Genomic DNA, 7,888 nt, shown 5'->3' with positions numbered 1-7,888 from the left:
GTCACACAAGGATCATTGCCCTCTTTCTGTCCAAAGGGAGGGTATGACAGGCTTTCCTTTGTCCTTTTGTCCTAAGCATTTTGACAACTCAGATCTACCTTGTACTCCAAATCCATGCCTGCCTTTAGTTCACAGCAACCCACAGCCTTTAGGACAACCAGGCATCAACTTTTGCTGAAGATGAAGGGCATGCTTGCTTTGGCAAGCACATACACCAAACTCAGATGCCAACAAAGATTAGTGTGCCTCCCTCCACCCTGCAAGGATTGCGTGGAGTTTATAAGATATTCCTTACTTTTAAAATTAATTTTCCTTTATTTTATATGTATAGGCATTTAGTGTATATGGATGCTTGCCCACCACATGTGTGCAGTACCTGCAGAGGCCAGAGGATGGCACCAGATCCCCTGGAACTGGAGCTATAGATAGTTATAAGCCACAAGTTAGGTGCTGGGAATCAAACTCTAGTCCTCTGGAAGAGCACAACCGTTGAGTCATCTCTCCAGCCCCTCTTATTTTTAGTGTATACCTACTTCAAAACATTACAAGATAGACCAAAATATATCCTATTTTATCAATTTAAATGAAGACTTAGGGCAAGATAAAGAAATCTTTCCTAATCTCTCAGGAATGTATGTTCAGCAGTTATTAACTGCTCTATCAACACCAAAAATTAAGTGCCAAGGGACAGAGTGTTAGACACATCAGGGCTATGATATATGACTCATTCTAAAGCAAGAAGCCCAGGTGAGGTGTTTTTGTTCCAAGAGTAAGAGATAAAGCCTTATTCTTTTTTTTTTTTTTCTGTTTCCCGCAACAGGGTTTCTCTGTAGCTTCGGAGCCTGTCCTGAAACTAGCTCTTGTAGATCAGGCTGGCCTCGAACTCACAGAGATCCGCCTGCCTCTGCCTCCTGAGTGCTGGGATTAAAGGTGTGCGCCACCACAAAGTCCTATTCTTTATGTGTCACGGTGCCACCACAGTGAAGAGCTCACTATTGCAGCTGAGACCTCAGAGCTGAATGAGAACCAGGCAAAGAACCGCAAGCGCAGGCTAAGATGCTGAAGCAGATGCGCATGTGAGGCCTTCGGAAAAATGAATGACACCAGTGTGGGCCTTTTAAGTTGGGGGTCGGGGGGAGTGCAGCAAAGACCCTTTCCTGGGTCCTGTCTAGTTCAGGTCCTTCTTTCTAATCCTTGTACAGAATTTACTATAATGAGGCACTGTGATATATGAAGGCAATAGGTGCTGATACAATTAATGTAGGAAGTAAGCTGTTACAATGTAACAAGTGGGAAACAGGCAGTGGAACAGAAAGAGATCTGTAAATGTAAACGTTGCTAGTCGCTGGGGAGATGTAAATTAAAACTGCAGTGAGCTTTATGTTCACCAGGTTGGACGCAATCAAAAAAGTGGAAAATAACAATTGTTGGCAAGGATGTAGAGAAGTTGGAAACCTCGTGCGTTCGCTGGTGGGAATGTGACATGGTACAGCAGCTGTGAACGGTTGGTGTTCCCTCTAAAGCTAAGCAGAGAACTACCATATTACCCCACCATTCCCCTTCAAAGTATGTGGTCAAGAGAAATGAAAACAACAGGTGTTCAAACATCTTTTTGTTGACTCAAAAAATGACGTCACGGAAAATTTTAATTATAAAAATTTTAATGTACACAATATAAAATATATGCATGTCTATGCTCGAAGACTTTGTAATGTAGATTGGGAAACAAAATGAATGTAATAAAACAAGACTTTCATGGACCAGCAAGATGGTTTAGTGGGCAAAAGGTGCTTCCTGCCACGCTCTGCCACCAGAGTTCTGTCCCCAGGACCTACATGATGGAATGAGAGAATTCAATCCCACAGTAATCCTCTGACCTTCATACACAGTGTGGCACATTGTGCCCAGCCTCCTACACACACACATGCTTGCCTGGCATGCATGGAGCCCTGGGTTCAATCCCCAGCAACTGAGAGAAGAGGTGGGGAGGGAGTGGGAGAAGGAAGGAATGAAGAAGAAACATCTATGAGAGAAATCTTGAGCTGTGTAAGTGGCCATCTTGCATCTGTACTCTTCCACATGCACCCGGCCACACACTCAACGCTGCCCCTTGCATCTGCCACCTTCTCCCTTGCCCGCCTGCCTGTCTGCCTGTCATCAGTATTTTCCTTTTAACCAGAATGACACCCCCCGCCACCGCTTTCAATTCTCGGCAGGCACTTAGGAGTGAAAATGATGCTTGGTCACGTGGAAATTCTGTGCTTAACTTTGGGAAAACACCACGTGTTCACTACAGAAGCCAAGACCAGATCACCTGCCCAGAAGACTGCCCCGGCAGGTGTGACTTTCTGGGGTTTGTTCCTCCACCACGACCTAGATGACCAGTGTAGCGGATGCAACGTGTTATCTTGTGGTTTGGATTTGCATTTCCGTAATGACTGACTTCAATTACTCTTGAAATCTACCTATCTTGTTTTCAAACCGCTGACTTCATTTTCTGTGCCTTATTCTGCAGCAAGCATTGTCATAGTGTGATTACTGAGAGCAACGGGTTTTCACATGAACCACCGCTGTCAGATTTGGTCAGAGAGCCACTCTGCCACCGGAAATTCTCTGAGCCTGGCTGAGTCCTCCCAGGCACAGGCAAGGGTTTCTTCCTAAAAGATGTTTCTCTGAAAGTTCCCTGGGGAATCTAATATGAAGTCAGGACTGAGAGCCACTAAGCAAGGGCTAAGTAGATCCAAATAGTCAAATCATGAGTGAGTGTTATCTGGGGTACCTTATAAGAATAGATTTTTCTGGTATGTCTCCCCAAAGTTTTATAAACAAAATTTAAAATTTTCGGGAAGTCAGAAATCTCTATTTTAAAACAAGTGCCTATTTTGTGACTCCTACGACCAGGCCAGTTTAGTAAACTAAAGCTAGGTAAGTAAAGGAGAATAAATACGGAGGATAGTTTGAAACTAGATCATTTGATTTGCAGGATATGTTCTTCTTGATGTCTCCCATTTCTGGCTTGTGACTCACTGAAGGAGTGCAGACCCGTTAGGTGCTTATCAGCACCCATATTCTGAGACCATCCATCCTTAATTCTTTGCACCCTGCAAAGTTTAGAATTCAACATGAAGCTCAGAGAGTGTGAGCTGACCCTTCCTGATGTCTCATGCTTGCTTTTGGCTCTTTCTTTCTAGTGATATCAGAACAATCCTTCTGTGTGAGGGAATTTTCCAAATGCAAAGTTACCACCGATCCAGAATCTCTGAGAAAGGCAGTCAAGTCTCCCCATTGAAGATGTGGCTCAGAAATATAAAGGCGCTCACTCAAACCGCATACCTAACATGTGGCTAAGCATGATTCAACCTAGGTAATTTCAGAGCTGTGGCACATTCTGCCCTGCTACACTGTTTTAGTGTAGCAAACGACAACATGGCCTCCGGCCTCCTGTTACAAGTCACTGAACAATTTTGCCTGCTGTGCTCAATAAAATGCTGTAAAATACCTCAAGCTCTTCTGCTTGAAGAAATCTCTGTGTGGGTATTAAGGAGGGGTTGGGAACCCAGAGTTCATTTTGAAGCCAAGGTAAACGTGACAGCACCCAGCTCTGAGGACAGATGGCCATACTTCCCCATACGCCCGCATTCCTACATCCTTTTAGAACTGAATGGAGCCGGAAGGGGATATCACCTCAGCTCCAGGCGGCAGGAAAGAAGTTGACCTCTGGGAGGGTGGCAGCAGGGGAAAAATGGGAGGGGGCACACGTGCTCTGACAAACAACAGTCAGGAAACTTTCCAGCCATGCCGGGCTGGTCTTGTGACCATGGCACACTGGCGAGGGACTCCGGAATGCTATGATGCTTCAAGATGACTCTGTAAGTTGGTCTTGAAGGAGCCCTTAGTGGTCAGCATCTGGACCCAGGGAAAACCGTGGTGTTGGGAGAACCGCAGAACAGAAGGCTAAATGCGCCATGTATTAGGACCAGTGCCAAGTCTGAAGAAGGCTACTCCAAGACGTCTTCCCCTTGTGGGCTCCTCACAGGACCCTAACTGTGATCAACAATTCTGTTTCCCCCATAAGCCTCCCCATGCCCCCAAAAGAAAACTCTGTGCTTTCTACACCAATGCCGTGACACCTCTCTTCAACATAGTTGCTGTCCCAAATTCATCCTGTTGAAAATTTCTGGAGCTACTATTAGCCTCTGGATCAATGCCACTCTGCTTCTCGAGGACCTCAGCAGAGGACACTGAGAGTTTATCCCAGCATTTTGGTAGGACAGTTTCTCAATCCCACAGTGACGGGGACGACTCAGAGACTCCAAACCAGACCTGTGTCAGTGCTGCCGCTGAAGCCGGAGGAAGAGACGCAGGAGGGAAAGGCACCAGGAGAAGTGCTCCACAGGACAGCAGGCCTGCGGAAAGACTCTGTAGGAAGTAATGGGCTTCTTCATTCAGAATGAACATTATAGGCCATGCAGCAGCTAAAGACAGATCTAAACAGGAAAAAGGGAGGTCTCCAATGAGAGGCCGTGTTGAGACAGTCTCCAAAGTGTCAGGGAATCTGCTCTGAAGACTGCTTACTGCCCTTGCAGAGGATCTGATTTTGGTACCCAGCACCCACATCAGCTGACAGTTGTCTGTAACTCCAGCCCCAGGGGATCTCATGTCTTCTTCTGGACCCCATGTGAACCTACACTTACATAGGCTCAGACCTACACACAGTCACACACACGTAAACACATAATTTTGAATAAAAATAACACTTTAATTTTTAAAAACAGACTTTTCAACTTATCTATTTATTATTAGTATATGGGTAGGTGCGTGTGCAGAGGTCAGAGGACAGCTTTGTAACGTCAGTCCTTTTCCTTCTGCCTTTCCATGGGTTCTAGGGATTGAACTCAGCCACCAGGCTTGGGGAGCAGGGGCCTTGACTCACTGAGCCATTTCACTGGCCCAAGAGTGGAGACATCCACAAGGCCAGATGAGGAGCATGGGAGCGTCTTGTGCACATGGAGGTTCTTGTCTTACAAAGGGCTGCAAGACTGCTCAGAGACCTACCTTCCCATCTTCCTGCCACTCATGACTGGGTCTTGCCTGAACTCTGGCTGGCTTGCTACCTGCTGCTAATTCCTGTCTTTGCCTCTGTGACCTTTGCCCCCCCCACATCTGTGTTTCTCACTTCACAGATTATAGCTATTTCTGTTCTTTCAGTGGAGAAGGGTGAGATGCCTTCCTCTTCCCAAGGTTCCAGCTGGCTGGACTGGAAGGAAATGGGCTTCCCCCAGGCCCTCTTGCTGTTTACCCTAGGAGTCAGTGTGACAGGCCACGCTAGCTAGGCAAATCTCCTCTGTCTCATTCATCAGTCATTCATCATTTTCACTGGGTTCTTACTGTGTGCCAGGTACCAGAGATACATAAGTGATCAAAACATGGAGGTCATAATCTTGTCCCACCGGTCCTGACCAAAGTAAGGTCTTCTGTACTTGAAGTCTTAAAAAGATGTTTATAAGAACTCATATGCAAAATATATGAACTCCTGGCAAGTGAAAAGACAAAAAGCCCAGTGGAAAATTGACATTATACTTAACAACTATTCAAATGACAAAGAAATATGTGGGAAAAGTTCTCAACCTCATTGGCTATCAGGGCAATACAAATTTAAGCCACAGTGAACTACCACCACCCATCCACCAGAATGGCTACAATTTTTTGTGCTGTTTGTTTGTTTGTTTGTTTGTTTGTTTTTAGACAGGGTTTCATCACAGTAGTCTTGGCAGACCTGGAACTCACTCTATTGACCAAGCTGGCCTTGAACCCATAGAGAGCAGCTTGTCCTGGCCTTTGAGATTGAATAGCTACAATTTTAATCTTTTCAGCTTAATAGTACCAGTATTAATAAGGTTATGAAGCAATAAGGCATCACTAGCAAGACTATAAATTAGTAAAAGCACATTAGAAAATCACTTAGTAGCATTTACTAAAGCTGAACGCTTGCCTGCCCTGTGACTCCATCCTGTTCCAATGTGCAAGTGCAGGCTGGGTGTGGTGGCACACGTGCTTTTCATCCCAACACATAAGAGGCAGAGGCACAGGTACGCCGATCTCTGGAAGTTCAAGGCAGCCTGACCTAGGTTAGCCAGGGCTACACAGAGAGACCCTGCTGCAAAAACAGACCAACAAGAATGTGAGTGCACCCAGTGGCATCCAGATGCCATATAATAGTCACATAATAAACTTATGTAATAATCACACCTGGAAACAACTTAAATGTCCATCAAGAGATGCAAATCGCGTATGCTTGCTTAGTGGCATTACACGGCAATAAAGGTGAATTCCCTGATGCTATCGTGGGGCTGCAGGAGTGAGAGGAACCAGGCACAGACACCACTCATCTCTCCTGAGTGGTTCCATTGCATAAAGTCCAAAAGCTGGAGGACAAAGCTAATGGTGCGAGACTGAAGCTATCTTAGGGGAGAGACGGGTGAGGCAGTGACCGAGGGGGATTCTGGGGTGGCCGTGATGACTGAATTCTTCCTCTCAGTGGTGGCTACATGAGCCTGTTCACTGTGTCTCAACTTGTTCTATACAACAGGTTTTATGTGCTTGCCCATATGTTTGGTTTACTCCAACTGAAATGAGAGACTTTTCAAGCAGATAAAAAGTGAGGGGATTTAGAGAGAGAGAGAGAGAGAGAGAGAGAGAGAGAGAGAGAGAGAGAGAGAGAGAGAGAGAGATTGTGTTTGTAAGTTGTTTGTCATTGGGTAAAGGCTTTTACTTTTTTTTGGGGGGGGGGGTTTCGAGACAGGGTTTCACTGTAGCTTTGGAGCCTATCCTGGAACTAGTTCTTGTAGACCAGACTGGCCTCAAACTCACAGAGATCCACCTGCCTCTGTCTCCTGAGTGCTGGGATTAAAGGCGTGCGCCACCACTGTGACTAAATTTTTAGTCTTCTTGAGACAGAATCTCAACTACATAGCCCTGACTATCCTGGCACTCTCTTTGTAGACTACAATGCCCCCCACCCCACCTTTTTTTGTAGAGATTCTCCTGCCTCTGCCTCCCAAGGGCTATGATTACCAACACTCACCACCAGGCTGGGCAGGCACATCAACCAGTCTTAATTTCCCTCCCAATCTATACTCACTATTCCCAAGGCTGATCCTTTGTGAGGAGACCTAGTATTGCCCAGTTAAGGAATAACTTCTGTATCCAAACACAGGCTCAGCTTTTAAGAAAAAATTGGGGTTCGACTACAGTGACATTTGCTTTGCTGGGTGCTTAAAAAAATGTAGGGCTCTGACATCCCAGCAGCTGAGCTGAGGCAGGGATGCAGTTTGGCAGGTGGGGACAGGATTTGTGGATACCTATGTCATCATCATCTTAAGAAATGCCTGCTTAGGTTGCTGTAGAGCATGTGTGCCAAAAGCCTGGTTGCCAGCAAGATAATCTCTGCTCCTATCCTCACTCAAAGGTATGTTCAATAACCCCCAAGCTCCTTTCTAGAGGGGAAGGGGGCAGGTAGGAACCACTGGTCACAGATTCCACCTACAAGAGGGGAAAGCCTGTCAGTGGGAGTTCCTTTATGGCGAGGTCACATCCCCTGCACAAAAACATCCCAAAGAAAACTAATACTGATTTGGGGTTGATGAGGTGGAGACACCCCAGGGAGGAAGTGGCAAAAAAGGCGAGGGTGAAAACACTCTCCTTCCTTCCTCTTTGATCCCACAAGGTGCGTCAGGGAAAATTGGACTTCATTTCGCCCGGGATGGAGCCATCTCTCCCATGGGGCCACGAATTGGTCAAAGCAAACCTGCTTCCCTCCACCCTTACCTCGGGTGGTGTGTGTGGCCCCAGCCGTGAGTCTAACAAATTTTTCCCTCCAGCCTGCCCA

Source organism: Myodes glareolus, chromosome 5 (assembly GCF_982192425.1).
Source record: "Myodes glareolus chromosome 5, mMyoGla1.1, whole genome shotgun sequence".
Taxonomy (NCBI): domain Eukaryota; kingdom Metazoa; phylum Chordata; class Mammalia; order Rodentia; family Cricetidae; genus Myodes; species Myodes glareolus.
The sequence above is the reverse complement of the archived record's forward strand: the minus strand, read 5'-3'. Positions refer to the sequence as shown.